Source organism: Ursus americanus, chromosome 17, assembly GCF_024610735.1.
Source record: "Ursus americanus isolate L20-20 chromosome 17, mUrsAme1.1.p, whole genome shotgun sequence".
NCBI lineage: Eukaryota > Metazoa > Chordata > Mammalia > Carnivora > Ursidae > Ursus > Ursus americanus.
In genome coordinates, this window is record NC_142143.1 from 26,846,855 (window position 1) to 26,870,145 (window position 23,291).

At 42.8% G+C, this 23,291-nt stretch overlaps 1 long non-coding RNA gene across 1 annotated transcript in view; it reads left to right on the forward strand.

Moving 5' to 3' along the window:
- The first annotated feature begins 7,745 nt into the window (after positions 1 to 7,745).
- Positions 7,746 to 23,291, forward strand: part of LOC123780667 (uncharacterized) — a 56,760-nt gene continuing 41,214 nt past the window's right edge. Inside the window, exon 1 of the long non-coding RNA XR_006776476.2 lies at positions 7,746 to 8,082. This is a non-coding gene — a long non-coding RNA (uncharacterized LOC123780667). The remainder of the gene's footprint in view (positions 8,083 to 23,291) is intronic.

Consider the following 23,291-nt stretch of genomic DNA (forward strand, 5'->3'; position numbering starts at 1 on the left):
CAGTATCACGTAGCGTATCAGTTATCTTTTACCACGATAATGCTGCATAATAAAACCCACGAACCAGGCCCAGTGCCTTAAAATAGTGTTTATTTAGTTCCCCAGTCTGCGGGTTGATGATTTAGGCTGGACTCAGCTGGGCGGGTCTTCTGTTCTGAGCTGGGCTCAGTTACGTGCATGGACAAGAACTGACTGTCAGCACTTTGGGATTGCTTTGGCTGGGATGACTAGCAGGCCTCAGTCATGCTCCCTTTGTCTTCCATTATCTTCTAGGCTAGGCCTGGCAAGTGCTCATGACAATGGCTGAGGGAAAGAGCACAACCTGGAACATGCAAGCACTTTTTAACTCTCTGTTTTCTACATGTCTGATAACAAGCTGTTGGCCAAAGAAGGTTGTATGGGTGGGACCACAGTCAGAACCTGGACACAGAAGGGGTGAAGAATGGAAAATTAATGTAATCAACCCACCAACTTGGCCAGCAGGTGTCACCTGAGGTTTCAGCCTGAAGTCTGGCGGGCCATTTGTGGTGTGCCATGGTGCTTTGTAAAAGGAAGCCCCATGTCATCTGAGATGGGCCTAGAAAATGTCATCACTGGCTTCAGAGAAGGTTCATTTGTTTAATCCTTTGCATGTTTGTATTGTTTCCAGTTCACCCTCTGACCCAAGATGAATTTGACTCAATTTTTCAATTTTCATCTTTTGTTTTGTAAAGAGAGAACTGGTGAGGAGACTAGAACCCCCAAGGCCATTTTTGCTGATCAGAAACTTAATTCAGTGACCACTAGACAAGAAAACCTTCATAAAGGACCATGGTGGATGTGTGTAGTTTTATCTTTTCACAGTCATTTTGATAGTTCTAAGAGGAGGGATAATGAGATGACTATGGTCTATTTGCATTTAAAAGGACTTTCCTAGAGTTCAGTATAAAAGGTCAGAAATGTTTGTCCACCAACCAAGCTAGTGTGGCTAAGGAGGGCTGAGATTGTCCCCGCTGCCCTGGGAGCCTTGATTGAGGAATGCATTCTTCCTCTTCCTTTCAAAGACAAGTTGTGACCAACTCTTTGTGACCTGGCAGGAGAAAAGAACAAGATTTGACCTCCTTTTGTTCCAACAATAGCCTGTAACTGCCTCATTCCATTGTCTCAACGTGCATCATCTGTCACTCATCGACTCTCCTTCAGGACAGAGCTGCATTCTCCTCCTGTTATCGCTTTGCTATGTGGTGTCCTTTTTCATCTGGTTTCGGAATTTAAAGGGGGGAAAAAAAGGACCATGAAAAATGTGTAAGTTGGATGCTATTCATTCACTTATTTATAAATAAATGGAAACTGACAGGCACCTCTTCAGAAAATGTTTACTATATGGACAAGTGTTGATGACATGGGCTGAAAGACACAGTCTGGTGCCACCAGGACCAGCTGCTCCTTCTCTAGTTCCCATTGTGTAGCCTCGCGTTCGTTTTGGCTTGGCCCATGCATTTGCAGCCTGCCTTACATTGTGTCTCCAGGATACTTTATCTCTGGCACTGTCTGCCAGAGACAATAGATGGGCCTTTTGACCAGGCCTGAAAGCTTGGGCTTTGTGCGCTCTTGATCCCCGGCGTTACCACTGCTTACATAATGGACCTTGCCTGATGCCAACGGGCGCATCTGCTGTTGGCCCAGTAACTTTGCTTCATGGAAATGGCACTCGTTGTTTTTTTTGGGTCCTCATGCCGCTGTGCTGACATTTGCTAAGCTGGACAAATGTTTTTGTTTTCAGTGGAGAAGAAACCCTGCTCGTTGCTTAGATGGGGGAGCAGTGGCTCAAGCCGTTAGATTTATAGTAGATCTCAAACTGGCTCAACTCCTAGATCCTAGGTGAGCCCTCCTCAGTGCTTCTCAAGGGGCCATCTGGGAGGCTGCTGGGGGATTGGTGGTTGGGTTCCTTAGATTGGCGGCAACCCCTGGGTGAGCTTTGGGTCTTACAAGCCTGTTACACAGCACCAACAAAAGAGTGAAGTCTTTGCCTATCAACCAACCAACCAACCACCATATATATACTTGCTTCTTGCATGCAGAGCTCTGTGTCGAGGTCTGGAAATGTAAAGGGGAATTGGTTAAATCCTTGCTTTAGAGGTCTACAGCTTGATTCAGGAAATTTATATATATACACACACACACACACACACACAAATTACACACGCACACACGCAGAAGGTATTATTTATCGCATGGGGGCGGAATTCAGAAAGGGGAGCTCATTGTGAGCGGAAATGTCTGGGGAAGACTTCCTCAGGAGAAATGAAATTTAAACCGAATGTGAAAGACTAACTGATACATTGAGGGTTGAGTGAACCCAGATGGATAAAAACACATAGTCATAAACAGAGCTATTCTTGGACATACAATGGTTGCTTCAGAAACTGAAACACCCTCTGCCTTTGCACACCACATTTTTAATCCACAGGATGCACCGTGTCAGTGGTGTTTATTTGCGGTATCCTCCAGAGACCTCAGGGGCCGAGGACTTACATTTATTAGCCGCCTTCTGTTTGCCACGCGCTGTGCTATCTGCTTTACGTATGTTATGTCATTTTGCTATCTCGCAGTCCTGGGAGTCAGGCCCTCTTGCTCCTATTTATAGACGAGGAGACTCAGGCTCAGAGAGGAGGGTCAATCACTTGGCCAGGGCTCATGGTTTTTCAAGTGACAGCTGTGTGCATTATTTATACACAGCCAATAGTTTACTCAATTTTTAAGGTAGTCAGGAGAGTAGAAAAATACAATATCGATATCATTTCTAAACAAATATTTAAAATGCTGCCTGTGAGGGAACACATTGTCAGGAATCACAAAAACGAATTAAGTGGAAAAAAGAAAAATAACAGCAAAAAGAAAACAAAACAGTCGATGTGTATCCTTTTGGGACCCAAATGCACAGAGTATGTCATGTAGCACGTGGAAGCAGGATGTGTGTGTGTGTGTGTGTGTGTGTGTGTGTGAGCGTGCGCACATGGTGTTGGGGGCTGTAGTCTTCTGAATTTGGCACATTGCACATTTTTGGTACTTACTAATGGGGTCGATGTGTGATATATTAGAACTCAGCTACGAAATGATGAAGAGCAGTCCCACTCAGACTCTCAAGGTGATGGATGTTCTATAGCTAAAATATTGCTTTGGGAAAACCAGAATAGAGCCACTGCACCTAAAATAATGAGCCAAAAATATAAGGGGAAAAAAGAGAAAATGGAGACGCAGGGCAAGGCAGAACATTCGATGTGAGTGACGGCTCTCAGATTTTCCTCTGTGGGTTGTACTCAGTTCTGGACCGTCTGTTCTTCTTGTAAAGTCGTGGCCCTTTCACACTCTTGGCCCCCCAGCCTCTGCTGGGCTCGCGGGAACGGAGTCATGGCGGTTCCCTCACGGGAACCCAGGGCAATGGCTTGGCGGGGTGACGGACAGGGGAATGTCATGATGTGACTTGCACAAGCAGCTGCTTGCAGACTGTAATTTTGCCTGGTGTCCTTTAGCTATTCTTGGTAAATTTCCAGAAGATAATCCCTTACAGCAAAGCCCCCATTTCTTCCCTGACCCTTGTTTGGAAACATCACCTGGCCCCATAGGTCTTGGGCCTGTGTGTTGGGCTCCTACACAGACCGGTGGAAGTGAGCCTCCTTGGGGGCTAGAGCCGGGGCTCGGGGGAAGGTGACTTCATCTCTCCTATGCCGCCCTTTCAAGTATTTGTCCCCTTGGGAGCTTGCTGAAAAGTAACTCAGCCCAAGTGTTTCTCTTACCAGGACCACCTGACTTTCTAATCTATGTCAGGCTGTATTTTGAGGAAAGAAATGGCCCGACTTCTGTATGAAAACTTTGTCATGGGGACAGAGGACCCAGGCAGAGAAAAGTACACCTCACAAATTGATACCTTAATGAATGATACAGTGAAGTCTCATATAATTGCCACTTGGGGCAGGGAATCAAACATGGCCAGCGCCTCAGAAGCTTGCTCAGTGCTCCTTTCCAGCACACCCACCCTTGTTCTCTCAAGAGGGCCCTGCTCTGACTTAATTTGGTAATCACTTCCGTGTGTGTGTGTGTGTGTGTGTGTGTGTGTGTGTGTGTCCGTGTGTGTGTTCTGATCATTTCAACCACAAACACTGCAGTTTGGAAACTGACAGACTCTTTAGGCCTTTGGCCCCCTTGAGCTTAACAAGGAGAGGCCCCATAATACAGGCTGGGAGGCTGTGTGGCCGGAGACGTTGGCCTCGGACAAGGCTGGGGGAAATATCTGCTTTGCCTTTTTCTAGCTGTATGGCTCCAGCACATCCCATAGACACTGTCAAGCTCAGTTTCCTTATTTATGCCGTTGGAATAACAAACCAGCCCACAGGGCTATTCTATTGGAAGTGAGGTGACACACACATGAAGCCACTTAATGTGCTGTCAGATGCCTGGTTGTGCTCAGGTGCCCTTCTTGCTCAAGAGGAATTATGAGACATGCCATCTGGTGACTTAAAAATGACTTCCTTTGCTGCGGCTGCCCCCATGAAAGCTTCTGCTTCCATCTCTGCCCCAGACGAGGCTGTCTGGGTTGTGCGAAGTGATCCTTCGCTCATCCATTCCCTCAGTGCACCGGGGTGGGTGTGTGGAGGGATTCGCACACCACCTGGGAAGTGGTAGTCATGGGGTAAGTGCTGGCAGAATGAATGGTAAGCGAAGGGGTCCTTTGCTCTGGCCCCTTCTCTCCGACTTTATCATCTGGTAGAGGAGGTAAGACGTACACAAAGGATGAGGAAAGCATCGTGAGGAGGCCGTATGGGGCCTTCGTTGAGAGTTCCAGCCCAACTGCTCCACTTATTAACTGAGAACTCGGACAATTTATTCGACAGTCTCTGCTCAAGTTTATCCACCTGTGAAATGGGGCTAAAACAGGTAACTACCTCATAGACTTGTTGTGAGAGAGAAATGAGAAGAATAGGTAAAGTGCTCACCGAGGAGGAGGGCACCCTGTTAAGCCTTGATGAAATGTGGCTGGTGGGGTGCCTGGCTGGCTCAGTGGGTTAGGCGTCTGCCTTTGGCTGCGGTCATGATCCGGGGTCCTGAGATCGAGCCCACATTGGCCTCTCTGCTTGGTGTGGAGTCTGCAGCTCCCTCTGCCCCTTACCCCACTCGTGCTCTTTCTCTCACTCTAACAAATAAATAAGTAAAATCTTTAAGTGGGATTGATATTCTTACCGTTATTTTTATGAGTGACAAAATGCCAGGAGAATTTGCAGAAAAGGTGAGGTAGACAAAATATCTGAGGGGAAATTTTTAGAAACTTGTCGGGAGAAGAGCTTATTTGCGCTGAGCTTTCCACCTGTGTAGGATTTAGATTTCACTTCTTTTCCAGCTTTGGGTACTCAGAGGTGCAGCCCCCACACCTGAGTTGTTCTCGCCCCACCTTCCATGCCTGACTAACCCTTGCTTGTCCCTTCATGTCATTTTGCTCCAAGAAGGCTTTCCCTGATCTGCCTGCCAAGGTTAAGACAGTTGGTCATAAAACACTCAAAAGCACTACATGCTTGGTTTTTAGAGCACTGATTGCAATATGCAATATTTAATGTTAATTATTGTTTAAATTTCTAACTGCCCCCCTGCCCCCCGATTCTCAGATTCTTGAAGGAAGTGCTTGCAGCTTTCTTTTTTTCCACGACTGTATCCTCAGTGCCTGTAAGCACAGTGCCGAGCCTGTTGTAGACCCCCGGAAATACTTGCTGAGTGATTTCATGTGTATATAGAAGTGGGGGAAGTCCTCTTAGGAAAAGGAACAAATAAACAGAGTGAAGCCCTGTGGGAGCCCTCGGGCAAATTAACGCGCCCTACTGTGTGACAGCAGTGAGCTCAGTGGTCTCTTCCTTCTGTATTTTTCTTTGTATCTCTATTCAAGAAATAAAATGTTTCATTTCCAAGAACACTCTTCAAATCTCTGAGAGTTGCAGGTGCTCTTGCAAATCACCTTTGGTTAGTTCTGCTTGACTTTCTCTCTTTCTCATGTCAGAGCAAGTGACTTTACTGAAAGATTTATTTGCTCCTTTTTTGGAGAAAGACACGGCCCTCAATCTGGAGGATTTAGTCAGTCCCTGCGTCCTGTCAATTAGTTCTAATTTCCTCTCTTTTTGCCACGGTGTCATCAAATGCATGAGTTTTGTTTGTTTGTTTGTTTGTTTTTCTTAATGACCCACAGATGTTTCCTGGTACTTTTCCTCCCTCTCTCCCACTCTCCTACTCTCCCTCTTTGTTTTCCTCCCTCTCTCCTTCCCTTCCTTCCTTCCTTCCTTCCTTCCTTCCTTCCTTCCTTCCTTCCTTCCTTCCTTCCTTCCCTCTCTTCTCTCCATCCCAATAGAAGAAAGAATATCCCTCTTTATGCACATCTACCCACCCTGTATCTCTGGAAAGCTCTAAGGGCTTGGACGACCATCTTCCTTTAATGATTCCTCATTTATAGTTTTGGCATTCTAAGACTTGTGCATTCTAAGCATTGTGAAAATGGGAAATAATAGACATTTCGCAGGGCACAGAGGCTAGTGGGGTCCATCAGAGCGAGGGTTAGGCTGGGGAAGCTGTGGGCTCCTGAGAGGGAGTGAGAACCTGATAGACTCCTGACTGGTGACCTTACCTGCAGAACCCCACCACACCTGCTAGAGATTCATGCCGCTGCACTCAAAACCATTTGCTGAGCTCTCACTGTGTACCAAACATGGTGCTAATCACACAACCGTATTTCTCGAGGTACATATTATCATTTCCCGTAATGGATGCCATTGGCGCCCTGCCCAGATCCCCTTTACTGCCATTCACCCATTCCCTGGCTGCCCCGAGAAATGGCTGATTAACCATTTACTGCCACATCCTGGGGGATCAGAAGGGGTGGCTTCCCTTGGCCAATGGAAACCGCCTCCCCACCCAGACCTTGGCCAATGCCTGACTGACCTGGGGGATACAAAAGGCCAGTTGCTTTATCTCAAGGCCGGACTAACTGATGTAATTTATATTTCAGGGTTTCCTTGTTTGGCTTTTTCCTGCCCCGTCCTGCTTCACTCACCCCATTCTCTGGAGAATACTCTCTCAATACTTTGCTTGAACAGAAGTCTCCAACTCAAGTTCTACTCCTAGGGAATCTGACCGAAAACACCCCCCCATTTTATAAGAGTGAAGAAATTTGAGCTCAGAGTGATTGAGTTGTTTGCCCAAATCCCACAGAAGAGTAGGAATACAAAGTCCAGTTCCATCTGACTCTGTTCAATTATCATCTGATCATTCCTCCCAATGTCAGTTTTGATCAACCAGTTTCCCCTCCAAGGGGACGTGGAAGTCTCCTGTCCAGGTCGGCAGCTCGCTGGGTTCGAGTCCCGACCTGTAGGGCCAGGAGGCTGGGATCAACCAGGGGGCAGGTGAGTGGTCTTTACACACTAGTGCTCCCCGCCCCCCAACTGGGGATCGGGGATCCTGCTATGCTCCCACTCCGCACCCCAGACTAGGGTCAGTTGGCAAAGCTGTATCCATTGATACAAGGCTGTAGAAGAGTCCCTACCGTCAATGAGCACGGTCAGGAATGTTACAGAGTCTGCAACATAAGTCCGCCGCGGTTCAGCAGGGCAAGGAAGTGTTTGCACGGAATGCTAACAGAACTCCTGTTGAGAAACACTGTGAGGTGTTCAGGGTCAAAAAGTAAGCGAGCCAAACGCAGTCATCAAGTCCAAAGGGCAAGGGGATGAGGAGAAAGGCCGACAAAGCCATGCAGGGACTAGCCGGGCAGCTCCGGGGCTGGAGCCGGCCGAGCCGAAAGAAAGGGAGCGAGTGTGGCAGCTGTGCCCCCCGCTTGCTCGGCTCAGCCTCAGCTCCGTGGGCCCCGGAGAGGCAGGGCGACTTTAAAAGTTCAGGACAAAACGAAGAGTCGGGATGGATGTCATGGGAGCCGGGAAGAAAGAAACTATGTGACCTTAGAGTCACTGTTCATTTATTTCTCCCAACAAACAGGCAGTGAGCACTTTCTGGAGCTGTAGCGAGTGCTAAGAAAACCCAAACACCAGAGGATTGGACTCCAGGCAATGCTAAGAAGTAGGTGCCGTAATGATTTGCTGTATTTGAATTTTGGTTGCCCCTCAGTTGACCCTTATCCTATGTCGGCATTCTTGACCTTATAGGTCTTGCCAGGCAGGAGGCCATCTCTCACGAGAGAGGCTGAAAGTGCTGGATATCGACTTCCTCACCTCCCTCGCAGGCCGGCCTGGATTGCCCTCCCGGAGTTTTACTTGGGCAGTTGTTACCAAAGAGTGGAGAGAGAGAACAGCGGTAGCTTTTTGCCCAACGAATAGCATTCATCTGGTGCTCTTTGGGGCCTTGTTTCTAGCCACACAGATCTAGAGTCTGGATCTTCAGGCTTCTGGGAGATTCTGGGAACTACTCAACAACCTTAGAATAAATTCTTTTCTTGCTCAAATCAGCCATAATTAGCTTCTTTTGTGGGCCGATAGGAAGCCCTACTGCATACCAGTTGTTGGGAAAACAAACATCCCTCAGATGAAGGTCCTGTGTTCTCCGTCTGGATAAGGAACAGGATCCCCAGTCACGCTCAGGGAGTGCTGCCGTGTGGGGAGAACCAAGAGCCTAGGAAGCCTGAGACGGAAAACAGTGAATAATAACCTGTATCACGGTCAATTTGTTGGGGAGGCAAAAGGGCCAGGGAAGCCAGTGTCAGATATTAAAAAAAAAAAAAAAAAAAAGATGAAGGGAGAAACTCATGGACATTCTGTTATGAAGAGGTATAGACGTGAGGCACATCCAGACCAGCTTGATTTTAGGAGGGTAAATGCTGCGAGCAGGGATTGCAGAGGGACAGGGCTGCAGAGGGACAGGGCTACAGCGTGCCGGTTTCCCGGGCTCACATTCCTCCTTGCTTCCCTGGGAAAATAGAAGACAAAGAGCTGTGTACCTAGCAGTCAAACTTCTGGCCCCGTTTACCAAGGATCCTGAAGTTCCCAAAGGTTGTTTTATTTCGTCCACTGGAAGGTTGAAATCCTACGATTTACAGTAGACAAACCAGCCTACTATGGTTTGTGCTATCTTGGGTAAATTAAATAGAATTTCATTTTAGGGAGGTGGGGGAGGGAATGAGTTCAATGCTCGATTTCCCTTTTACTACGTCACTGTCATTCATTGAGCACCGCTTCCATGCCGGGCTCTTTCCATGTAGTATCTAGAATCTCCAACACAACCCTCCGGGCAGGGAGTATGGGGTTAGTTTTGCAGGTGAGGCCTAATGATTTGGCCAAGATCACAGAGCTCGTCAGTGAATAAAAAATTTGACCCCATGTGAGTCTGGATCCAACCTGACCTGTTTTCCATGACACACACCACGGTGCCTGTTTCCCAGATACAGTAAATCAAGAAATCATGCGTCTGACCTTAGGGATAATATGCCCACTGATCCATCTTAAGTTTGTAACTCATTCCTGGCTGGTGTGCCTGAGATACGTATCAAGCACTCTTAAGGTGTTAAGATCAATTACATAATCAGGAAAGATCAGTGGAGACTAGGTCTTTCTGACTTAAAAACATTCTATGATTAAGACACTGGATTGTAAGCCCGCTTTCAGGCCTGATTTCTCTGAATACGGATGAGTTTGGCTGGTGGGGGAACGCTGCTGATAGCTGGAAGAGCGTTGTCCTGAGATCAGAGGCACAATGGTGGGCCTGTGAGCTCAGATTTGCCAAGCCCTCACTGCTGCTCCCGGAGGGCAAGAGGGCAAGCTCTGTGAGCAAAGCAACCATTAACAGGATTGGTCATGATAATACTTGACAGTTTTGAGTGCCTACCATGCATTAGCACTGCGAAGCATGGGCTTTAGTTCTCTGTACAAACCTATGAGGTACCACTGTTTGAGTGAGGAAACAGACTCTGGCAGGTTCAGCAACAAGTTAACATCACCCAGACAGCAGGTGGACTCTCTGGGGTTTGAACCCAGAACTTTCTGCCTCGAAAGCCCAAATCTAAGGGTTCCTGCAATATTACCATAGATAATAAGCAGTTCAGCTACACCCATGAAGAGTTACTTTAAAGCCATTACCCATTTATTTAACAGTGATTGACCAAGGCCTATTTTAAGATGAACAACTTCCTCCAGGGGCACTTGGGTGGCTCAGTCGGCTAAGTGTCTGCCTTTGGCCCAGTTCATGATCCCAGGGTCCTAGGGTCGAGCCCCGCATCAGGCTCCTTGCTCAGCGGGGAGTCTGCTTCTCCCTCTTCCTCTCCTTGCCGCTCTCCCTGCTTGTGCCCTCTCTCTATCGAATAAACAAATACAATATTTTTTTAAAAAGGACGAACAATGTCCCCCTGAACAAAAGAGAGATGGCCTCTGCTTTCATTGTAGAAGAGAAAAAAAATTGAATAAGTTCACAAATAAACATATAATTATAAAGCATGCTCTGTGCTACAGTGGAAAGGCACAGGGGTGGGAGAGCAGTAGACCATGGCATGAGGGGACCTAATCTAATCTACCAGACCAGGGAAGATTTTTTTGGAAGCAGTGGCAATTGAGTAAATACCAGAGGGATTAGTGTAGTTGACCAGGAGGAAGGGAAGGGGAATGGGAGAAGAAAATTATTGGAAGCATAAAGGACCTGTGCAAAGGCCCTGAAATAGGAGGAAAGAGTTTTTAGTCTGTGGTCATTAGACACTACTGGCCTGTGGGATAAATTTAGTTTGTAGCTATTTGTTTTGGCTCACAGATTCTCCTGGAAAAATTTGAGCCTCCAAGAGGAAATGTATAAATATTCTGACTTGAAGCTCTTCTCAAAAAATCCTAGGACCTGGCAACCCTTGGCCCTCAGGGCTTCATGCAACAATGACAAACGTGGAGCCGAGTGTGTGAACCCCTTAGCTGGGGCGCACACTCTCCCCTCCTCAGCGCTCCCGCTCTGTGGTGTCTTCCCATCCCCTCAGCTACCACTTGTCATCCTGCTCCCACTGTTGCTTTTCTTGCAGTGGAGTTTTTCTCTGTATCCCTGTCTTGACCCCGAATGAAAGACCGAGAAAACCCTGTGCTTTTCCTCCAACTCGGAGTCTGCCACTCAGGTGCCCGTGGGCATTTAAATTCCCCCCACTCCTACCTCGGAGGAAAACGGTGACTTTTTTCTCAGCGCAAATGACCGCAAATACTTAGTGAGAATAGGATGTACTTTAGACAACGCAAATCCCACCTCCGCGGTAGGCATGGAGAACTGAAGATTCGATTGATTTGTAGTCAAATGTGTACAAAATGCTGGTTCTGTGCTTCTAAATGTCATCATACTGCACCAGTTTTTAATTGTTATTCAATTTATTAAGCATTTCTACTACACTAAGCAAAATAGATCATAAGATAGTCTTGCTCTGGAGACAATATGTTTACCCATTCCTTCCTTGGTCAGATAAATTAATCTTGCCATCTCCAAACCACTGCTCCTTACATATCAGCAAGATGGCAAAAAATTAATTTTGATTTTTTTCTAAACATTTATAAACATTTTTTAATTTATTTTTTATTATTTTTATTTTTTTTAAAGATTTTATTTATTTATTTGACAGAGAGAGAAAGCACAAGCAGGGGTAGTGGCAGGAAGAGGGAAAAGCAGGTTCCCTGCTGAGCAAGGAGCCCGATGCGGGGCTGGATCCCAGAACCCCGCATCATGAGCTAAAGGTAGGGATCATCACCTAAGCTGAAGGCAGACTCCCAACCAACTGAGCCACCCAGGCGCCCCGTACATTTATAAACATGTTACGTAATACATACATCTCCGGCATGGTGTAAGGACTTTAGGCTGTGATGCAAGAAAACACTGCTCTCCACGGTTAATCCGTTCCTGAAAGACAGGGTGTAAGTCACATCACATGTTCAGAGCACGAGAGAAACTCATTGGGGGAACTTGCGATGAACCCTTGTGCAAAGCAGAGAATTTGAATGTCATCTGCAAAAATCCTTCATTGATATATCCTTTTTGTGAAAACAGTGTATTCTGTTAAGATCTGATTAAGTACATATGCATCAACTATGTGGCATGATGCTGAAAATGTCCGTTTCCTTATAGGTCTCTAAAATTAGTCAGTTTCTATTTGTGTTTGCCTTTTCCCTCCTGGTCTACGGTTTTCACCTCACTTTCATTCTCTCTTGTCCATATATTGTCAGTGACACTCAGCCCTGCTACAAATCAAATCTTCAGCTCAAACTCAACCAGCAGAGGGTACTGTTTGAGCATTTAAGTGGACTTCTCATCTTTGTCCTAGCAATCCAAAGAGAACAGTATCTGAATAGCCAGGGACGATACTCAATAGGCAAGGTCTGCCAAGATAATATACATCAATGATCATGTCTCAGCATCATTTTGCAGGAAATTCCCTTTGTTCTCTGCTGCTCACAAAGGACATTCCATGCAAAATGCACCTGTAGCTCCTGGTGATAAATGGTTATGAAGGCAGATGAAGGGTGCTGGTAGTGGAACGCAATCTGCTTCCAATTTGACCAAGTCCTTATATTCACTTTAGGTTCAGGGTTCTGAATCAAGATATCAGCCCCATGTGTTCTCAGCTTGCTGGTGAATGATCATGAATAATTCCTGCAGTAGCAAATGACATAATAAAATAATCAGGCAGTCCGTGCACATTGTAAATCGATGAGCACAGATGTCTCCAAATGGAGGGGATATTTAAAGATACTTTACGTCTTGGGTTTGGAACACTCGAGCGTTTGTTAGGGACTGTTTATCAGAATAAAGTGAGCATCTCTCCATTCTTAAATCATGTTCAGCATTAAATATGATTAAGTATATTGTAGAAGAATACTTTGTCGCTTCGTTTTTACATAAACTTGATCAATTTGTGTATAGTGTGGATTCTGCATTTCTTGATAAAATTTATACACTTGGATTTTTATATTAATAATGTAAAAATTTTTATCGAAGCAAAGACTGCATATAACAACAAAAGTTAGAAGTGTTTATGCTGAAAAGCAATAGTTCCCTGTCCCACTCCTTATCGTCAGTGTCTTCTCAGAGGTGACTTTTAACTGTTTTAGCATTTCTTTTGGTTATTTACCTCTCTATCTCTAAACACTATTCTTGTACTGTTCATTCTCGGTCTCTTAGTTTTAGATATCATACATTGTCTTCCTAAGCTGATAGATGAGATTGTAACTCTATTAAGTCACCCGATAGCTCCTGGTAGTCATATCTCTGCTTCAGATATTTATTGGTTACCTATGCAACTTTAGATAAAATACTTATTCCTTTAATAATTGACAGTTTGAATCCCCATCTTTTTAGTTCTTCTTTCCCACTTCGCCATCCCAGTTATTGTAACCTGGACCCCTGCAATATTGAGGATATTAACATTGGCCTTCTGCTCTCTAATCAAAATTCCATCATCTTTGTCCATAGGTTGATTCTAAAATTGCACACCAATAAATGGTGTTTACATTGGGGCTTCATAGTGTTTACTGCAGTGTTACATAATATATTGTTTTGATACTTCTTGTACAGCTTTTAATTTTACTGGAGTTTCTAATTGCCTTTTTTTCTTATACTACCTGCCTTTCATGTGTTCTCATTTTTTTGGTCCATTCGGATATTTTGTTAAAATTTTTCCAGTAACTTCCTTCTTCTGAGCCTCTTCATCTTGCTACTCTTGTCTATAGCTGTTCTCTAATTGTCTTCTACACAGTGATCTTCTTGGTATTAGCTTTTTTTTGCTCTGTTCCTCATTTCTGGAACTCAAATCTTTTGCTTTCTTTGTTTACTTCTTTTTGCTGCAGTACATACTGGACAAAATTCCCAAGAAATTATATGTGCGATGTCACGGTCCTGATGTTTTGAATGTATGAAAATCAGCACATACAAGTGTGATCTATGTTCACACCTGAATAATAATTTAATTAGAAAATATAGTTTAAAAATAACTTCCCCCAGAATTTTAAAGGCATTGTTCCTTTTTCTTGACCCCCCAGGACTGCTGATGCGAAGTTTAATGCCAGATTGGTTCTCAGTCTTTGATAATCTGATTTTTCTTTTTTTAAAATTTGTTATTGAAGTAATTGACAAACAATGTTATATTCGTTTCAGGTGTACAACATATTGATTCAACAATTCTATACATTACTCAGTGCTCACCACAATAAGTGCAGCTACCCAATCTGCTTTTTCTTTCTGCTTTTTTCTTCCAGCAATAATCCCAGATGAAGGTCTTTTTACAGTCACTGATGTGCTATTCCAGTCTAAAGCCTTACGTCTTTCAGCTATCCCAAATTCTTTTTGCCATTCAAATGAACAATTTGTTTCCCTCCAGTTTTGTTACTTATTTTTCATAATTCCTACTAATTATCTATTGGTCCTCTTTGTTTGATCCTTTTGCCTATTTTTATTTTACATTCTGAGAGATTTCTTAATTATACATTCTAAAATTTTTCTTTTCCTTTGGTGATCATATATATTTTTTTAAGTCAAGTTTCCTTCTTTATCTGTTTGTTCTTTCTTCATAGTAGCCTTTTCTTGTCCAATGGATGCAATACATTCTTGGATCTTTTTAAGGATGTTAGAATTTCCGTAAAAACATCCGTTTTCATATTCTCTCTTTTTATTTTAGAATCAGAATTTCCTATTTGTTTATCTTTGTCAGAATCTACCTATTAGAGACTTTCTCAAATGTATGGAAATCGTTGGTTTTCTGTTCACCTTTTAGAGTGAAGAGAACATCATGACTGGGGTTATGATTTACACAGTGGTGAAATCAGCTATCCCATAAACAGAGATTTGATTGATTTCCCCTATTTTTCAGTCTTATGTGTCATTCCCACCCCTACTGTGTCTTAGTTTTCAGAACTCTGAGTATCTCAGTGGTTCTTCTAGGCAGCTTATCTCCATTTCTGTTACTACACCACCCCACCCTTCCTTTATTTTACTCTAAGCTAACCTCTTTGGGTGTCGTTCATCTGTTAGCATGTCTCCATTCACTTGTCATCTTCCACAAATTTGTTGAGATTTTTTTATCAGCTAATGACCACTTCTTACTCTTATTTTATCTTACGAGTTTATACTTATCGGATTCCTTTACTGACATTTTAATGGGCTTCTGGTTGGAAGAGAATCTAAATACATGTGCAAGACTTGACATCTTTATCTGGAAGTTCATGTCAGTTTTTGAAGGCACATTTGTATGACCGGAAATTTCTAGGTGTATATTCAGTACTTATTTATAGCCCACATCATTTGTAAACCTGTATTTTCAGTGGATATATTTAATATGTCTTTTAGTATGTGTCCTTTCTTTGGCTATGTTCTTAAAATTAGAAGGTGTAATAGCAAGTCAAACATTTGCTTAATCCTTTTGAGGTATATATTACTTCAAATGTTTATATTTGTTCTTTAAAATCACACTGTGGAATAAGTATTGCTATTTCATTTCGCTGATGAGAAACGGAGTTTCTGAGAGAGTCGAGTGACAAGCTTAAGATCATAGAGCTGGTGAGTGCTAGCCCGGTACTTAGATCCAAACTTTCCAGTGTTTTTCCTCCCAAGCCCCACCGTGTCTCCTACGTACTATTTGATAAAACCCAATAAGCCCAACAGCATAAATAAATAATTTAATCTGACTACAGAATAAATTTCTATTTCCATAGAGCTTCACGCGAAATGCTTAGTTTTTATCTTGATTGTACTCTTCAAATACTGTTCAAAGCTATTCCTGAATATTTGATAAGAATGTAGCATTCGTAAGTTCTCCTCTCAGTGAACTTATCGAGACCTTCCACTGATAAAATGTGTCATGTTGCATAAGGAAGAGCTGTTGTTTCAAAGCATCGGGAGCAGGGCCCAGGTAGAGTCAGACTATTCCTGTTGTCTTCAACTATTATATATCTTACTACATTTTAGGTCAGATAATCTGGCTCATGACATTCAAAACTGTATTAATTATGGGATTTTATAACGAGGTTATGCAGTATATGTTTGCCAATTGGGAAAGAAAGATAATTATTCTTGAATGTAGGTCACATTTAAGAAACTCTCTTAGGCCTAATGGGAACCATGTTTCCTTAAAAATCAAGAATTAATGACATTCAAGAGAATGGTATCTCTCTCATCCTCTCATCCTGTGACCTAATTCTTCTGGTCAGAGTTTTTTTTTGTTTTTTTTTGCTTTTTTTTTTGGTGTTTTTTTTTTGGTTTGTTTTTTACCTTTTTTTAGGTGGCTGTTCTTAGGAAGAGAAACTTGCATGATTTCCCATGGGGCGTTTTGGGCCATTTGGGGTAGGCACGGCTGAACTGGATCTTGTTGGTTGGGAGGAACTGGTGAATGAGTTATGACCAAGGCACACGTTGGCAGGCACACTTCTAGAGTTGATATCATTAGCAGATCATTCTAACTCCCCCTGAATAGTGTTTTGTGCTGACTTCTATATGAGAAGGAGATAAATGTGTCTATGATGTGTTTGTCTTAGTCTTTGGCCTCGAACAATTGCTGGTAGGTTCAGACTCTCTGTGTTTTCTTTTGTTTTTTATTTCCCCCTGAGCTCTTTTGGTTTCAGCATTACCAAATGGCAAATCTGAAGAACCCCATTTAAAATGGGAGTGACCTCCTTTCAAAACTAACAAGTTTGTTATAAGGATTTGACATAATTTTGTGGCATCTAAGGAATCTCTTGTACCTAAGGAGACATTTTAATTGAGGCATGAAAAAATGCTGTACTGACCAATTTCCCAATCTCTGCCTTGCCCCTCCCAGGCCCACTTCTCACCACCAGGAGAAAGGTGGTGGTGAAATGACAGACAGTTTAAATTTTGTTGCATGGTTGGGGCGTCTGGGTGGCTCAGTTGGTTGAGTGTCTGACTTTGTTTCAGGTCATGACCTCAGGGTCCTGAATTGAGCCCCTTGTCCGGCTCCTTGCTTGTGGGGGAGTCTGCTTGTCCCTGTCCCTCTGCCCTTCCCTCTGCTCATGCTGTCTCTCTCTCTCTCAAATAAATAAATAAACAAACAAACAAATAAATAAATAAAGTCTTAAAAAAATTGTTGCATGGTCAAAGAAGAAACAGTGCCATCCCTGGATTTCCTTGGAATGGTGGATGGTTTTACAAGATACGTAGCAAAATAGATCTCAGCAACCAATATCCAGAGTAAAGCTTTGATTTCACCACTATAATTTAAGTGATTTTGTGGTTTAACTTATGTTGGGGTTGTAGTAAATTTGCCTTTTGAAAGAGAGAGAGAAAAAAAGAAGAAAAATAAATGGAAAAAAAAGAGATAAAAGGGAGAAGAGATCTAAATTTTAGCTTACAATCTTATCTGGGCTGAGTTTTTGGTCAGTTTGAAATGTGTCTATGTTTGGTTAATGTTTTCATCTTTGCTTTACCTTATCGCTAATGGAATATTACAGTTACCCAGTAAGCTGATAAACTACTCCAAGGATGAATTTTATAGCCTGCATTTCTGTTTGTCTCTTTTCCATGTTTAGAGAATTAAGGTATTTGAACAAGTTGCTTTAAGGAACTAACAATGTTATAAAATGCACTGTACTTTAAGATATGGGGTGTTTTTCAGTGCGGACACCAAACCTTGGAAAGACACACGACACATGAAGAATGATCCGGGCAGTGGAAAGATCTAGGTACTGAAATAGCTCTCCCCATTGGATTCCCCAGCCCTTTCTTCCAGAAAATACGTTAGGGCTGATGCTTAGTTAGCCCATACATTTATTTATCTCCCTGTTTTTCATCCACCCCACCTCCCCGTGATATCTGTGTGAAACTGGCTTCCTCCAGCTGGTTTGCTTCTCTCCCTTGGCCTCTCCATGAAGCTTGCGTGGTGGTGACCGAACACAGCAATCGCCCACAGCAACCTGTGGATGAGATGGACGCATATCTTAGCTGCGTACTTAGGTCAAGAAACCAATCTTAGAATGAAGAATTGAGAAAACGTAGTTCTTCCGAGGTCTATTCAGACCCATCTAACTGTTAATTTCCCCTTCGGAGTTCTTTTGTGACGGTGCACGAGCGATGCGAGAATCCCTCAGGGTTTTGAACTTGATGTGAGTAAAGAACTCTGAGATCAGCGCTCTCGAACAGGTGTGCTGTGGTCTAGTAATCCAGCTGCTACTGGTCTTTGGGGTGTGGTATGTTTAGCTAATTCTTTTGAATGTGATTCTAACTGGTTGGCTCTTGCTAGTCTTTGTGGAAAAGATGTCATCTTCAGGCCAAGGGCACGTGAAGAAAATACTCCAGCTCCCCATGTCTCAAAGCAAGGACTTGATTCATATTTTTATGCAAGATTTATAAGCTGCTCAGACTGATCTCCACTCCAAGGTTGTGGCTGGAACCTAAGTAGAAACACCGCTTTTGTCCAGCGGGGCCTTGTTCAAGGTTGTAGTGTGGGATGAAGGAGAAGTAATGGATATGAGGCTGTAAAGACATGTCTACTTGCTGGGAGATCAGTCAGGTACTGACCCGATAGACCTGCCCCAATGATTTGTGGGAAGACATTCTTAAATGCTGGAGAAGAGTGAGACTTTTAATGGGGAAGGGTTGTGGCCTGCTGAGTCTCCTTAAATTCTTCTTAAAGCCCTGAGATGACTTGTTAGGGTGTGTACCTGAGAGAATAAATGCGAGTGTTTCTGAGACTCTAAGGCTCTGTAAATACGGGGCTTTTGGGTAGATCCCGAGGAATTTGAAGTAGGAGAAATGGCGGGGGGTTGAATAAGAGTACCACAGGGTGAAAGTCTAAATCTGGTGCAAGTTGAAGATTCTATCTTTCTCTATTTGAATCACGTTCAGTTTTGAAATTAGAATTGTGGGACCTTTGGAGAAAACTTTAGGCTCAAGAGCAAGGAGTCTGTTTTAATACTTAATATAGCAGTTTATTTCTATGAGGAGATGAGTAATTTTTGGATGATTTGGGGGGTTTTAGAACACTGTATTTGGTAACCCTATTGTAAACTTCTAGATATATATTTCAGTCCATAAAATAGCTACAACAATTTGGATTTTTTTTTCAATGTCCAGAGCCATTATGTGCTACAGCACTTGGAATTGACCCACAATGCTTCACAGTCCAAAACAATCTCTAGAGCCTGAACCCTGGGACTGATTCCAACAAAACAGTAGGTCAGCCCTGGAAGAGAGAAAAAAAATTGTTGCCTGATTGCCACAAATGGAAACGAGAGAAGAGGAATGCTTATCGGTGTCAATGATCTCCAAGTCTTATTATGAGTAAGGGGACAGTGAATGGGTGGAAGGGGAAATAGGTGCAGGGCTGACATTTACCCAGCACTTACTCAATGTCCCACATGTTATTAGATGCTTTAACTCATGTTATTTTTCATCTAGCCCTTGCTAAATCCTGAAAGTCTTATTTTCTTTGTTATTACTGATAAGGAAACTGAAGAGAGGTTAAGAAAATTGCTGGAGGTCACACAGCATGACTACAGTGGAGATGTTTGCGAACTCAGGGGGCGACTCCAAAGTGTATGCTCTTTCTACTCTGCCACAGAGGGTATAATTTAGATGAGCTGTTATTAATGTCTGCTGTAGATCTATAACCTGTTTAGATCAATGTGCCATGGCCAGGGGTGATCAAATCATCCCATTTGCTAGGGCTTGAAAAAAAAAATCTAATCTAGAATTCATGGAACCTTGATCATCAGAGTTAGCCATACAACTTCGGCTTCATTCACTCATTCCAATAAATATTTGTTGAGCTCCAACTGCATGCCACGTCCTGGGCTAGGTAATGGTACTGCAGCAGGAAATAAGAGAGCCGTAACTCCGGTCTTCATGAGCTTACACTCGAGAAATAGTACACAAGTTAGGAGGTAAACACATTCAAGCCATGAAGACATTAGATCAGGGAGTGGAACTATAATCTTATTCCGACATGCCAGGTTGCTACAGCAATGCAATGCACAAGGAAACAGAATGTTCTGGTTATCTACACAGACTTTATCAAAAAGCGAATCTGGCCTCAGTGCATGGAAAAACCTCCGGATCGCTTCACCTATGATTAGCTGCTATAAAATGGTCCTCTTCATCCTTCTAAGTATGTACCATTCGACTTGTTACTCCTTTAATTTTCTTTTTTCCTTGTCTTCCTCTTTGGGGGACTTTCCTTAATTCCACTGATTACTCAAATGACACTGGGACACTTGGGTGGTTCAGTTGGTTAAGTGTCTGACTCTTGAACTCAGCTCAGGTCTTGATCTCAGGGTCATGAGGTCAAGCCCTGCATCGGGCTCCACACTGGGTGTGGAGCCTACTTAAAAGAAAAAAAAAATAGATAAAATGATACTAAAAACCTTCACTAGGGTTATGATATCTTTATTTTGGGGTGGGGGTAGTTTTTCAGGAAAGGGAATGGGTTTTCTTCTTTTAAAGTTCACAGTGTTTTGATTTAGAATGCTCTTAAAGATATAGAAATGAACAAAAAAACCCCACAATTTGCAAATTTAGTAAGAAAATTCCATCCAACAGTACTGCATATTTTTAAAGGCACATACATATGCAGAAAAACATCTAGGAGAAGACACACCAGAACTTAGGGGGAAACTTGGGAGGGCAGCTGGTGGCCAAATGGAGTTTTGTCTTATTCATGCAATTTTATTGTTTGACCTAGAGAGTGTGGTCATATATTATTTTTATAATAAGAGATTCATATGACAAGAGGTAAATTTAATGGAGACCAGCTAAGAAGCTGTTGCGATATTGCAGAAAAGAGGTGATTCTGATCTGAAATAAAAATAGAGACGGTCTAGCCTAGTGGTTGTAGAGGACAGAGAACAAAGGCTCTGCTTCCAGCTGGCTTGGGCTTGAACGTCTGCTCTCACACTCACCAGCCGTGTGCCAGCTGGTATGTTACCTAACCTATTTGTGCCATGGCCATTTCATCTGTAAATGAACAAGCAAAAAAATAGCACCGACTCCTAGAGCTGTTGGGATAATTCAATGACTAGTACATGAAAAGGGCTTCGAACAATGGTTAGTACATCATAAACCTATAAATACTAGCTACTGTTTTTGGGGGAGACACAGGACTGAGTTGGGGAAATGGGAACAGTGATGAATAACTGAAGATGCGAGTACATTCGATACCAAATTGGTGCTGAATATCTTGTCAGGTCTTGTGAATCATCAGGCTTTTATGACCATCACTTCCCACCGTATGCCCTGGGGTCGCAGGGGTATAGAACAGCTTGTAATGACCCTCTGCTAATTCTGTGGCAGGTACTGGAAGTTGCTTTTCTAATCATGAATTGCAATCTGGAATGAGCTGGTCACATCACTTAGCCTCCTGTCGAGTTCTCTAATTAGTAAGTTGGTAACCATGTCACATATCTTTAGCGCTTAGATATTTTTTTGGTAATTAATAAGGTGACTATACACATTTCAGTGGATATAAAATGCCTCTTCTCCAATTTCCCCTGTGTACTCTATTCCATTTTCAGTCACTGATAAATCTGCTTCTCTGGATAATGTTGTAGAAAACAAGACAGGTCAAAGGAAAAACTTATTACCTCTCAGGGTCTGTTTGTGTGAAAACACAAAGATAAATATCACTTGGGGGGTAGTGTGGGGGAGACTCCGGCATACTGCCTAACACTGAATTATTTTAAGGATCCAATGAGGAAAAGTATGCTTGGAGAAAATATGAAGCACTGTGTACATTAGGATTTAGTCCATTGGCTTTCTGTTTGTCATTTTTTTTTTCTATTCCATGTGAAAATGCTATAGAGAAAGTTCTAGGTGGTTGCGCTCTAAATAAACAGCATCCACTGAGTTCATATTCGTCTTTAGTCTTGTCTGCCTGTCTCATCTTTGAGTTTACTGACCACTAAGTGATTCTTTAAACCTTGGCATTTTATTCCCTTCAATTTTTGTCCTACACTGGTAAGACAATTGCCGAGTCTTGGGACAGGAGAATTACTTAATTTAGATGTCATTCTACCTTCTGTACTCAATATATCCCTATACATATTTTTTTCATTATGACACTAAATAAAGTTTTGATGGCAGTACGTTCTCTTCATTGTGCTCAGGAGACTTCTGGAGTCTTTCCTGGAGGTCTTAATTTACCTTTTAGTTGTCTTAATTTGGGTCAGAATCTAGCCCAATGTCTAGCCTCTTCAATAAGTATACAATAATCTACAAATTATGACCCTAATTCTGGTCCTTTCTCTATGGTGGTCCATATTCCAGCTCACAATGCCTGCTTTCTTCCTACAGTAAGAACAAAAGTGCTTCTGTTACTAGGGATTTTCTTCTTCTTCTCCTTTGCTTACCAGCAGTATTAGTTTACATATATCTGGGCTCTTCCTTTATCTTGGCTTTTCTCACTTTTATATCAGAAAATACCTTAATATATTACTGTGAATTTGAAATTTGATTTTCAACCCAGAAGATACTGGTATTTTATAAAATTCTAAAACATGCTTTAAAAAAAAGCTTTTAGTGAGGTGTAATTGGCATACAAGGAACTGTACACATTTTGAATGCATAATTTAAAATCTACTTTTAAATAACAAACCTCAATTCATTTTCCAAAGCAGCTCTGATTTAGGTACCAACCAATCTTTCTCCTAGTCTTCAAAGCTAAGCTTGTCAAGGGCACAGTCTTAACTCACTTTCCTTAATTACTCATTTTCCAGGAAAGTCCATTCTCGGTGCCTCCCACTCAGGCTTCTGTTATTCCTCAGGTGAAATTGCTGTGGCAAAGCTCAACTGCCGAATTTGGTGGCCATTTTCTAGTCTTTTCTTTAGATTCTTGGTTTGTCACCATCGATCATTGTCTTGAAAAAGTCATCTTGAAAAAGTCAACTTTCTTGGCACCCACCGGGATAAACTCTCGTGATTCCTCTCCCACCACTGACGTGGTTGCTTCTCAGTCTTCTTCTACCCGCTCCACCAGTGGTGGCAACACCATGGCTGTGCCCTTTCTTGCTCATCTTCTCAGTCTCTAGTCTCCCTAAGTGAGCTTGTGCACTCAACTTCTGAGTCCTACTGAACATATGTTGACAAATCACAAATACACACGAATACACAATTTCAGCTTAGATTTCTCTTCCGATGTCAGATCCTTATACATAAACTGGCTGAAGGACATTTCTACCCACATCTACTATAGAAATCTAAAACTTCGTATCTTAGACACTCACTTCAGTATCGTCCTCTCACAAACCTTCTCCTCTTTCTCTAGTCCTTGGCCTAAGACATAGGCCTTCCCCATGGGGAACCCCCTCTTTTGGTTGGTGAAACAAAATCCA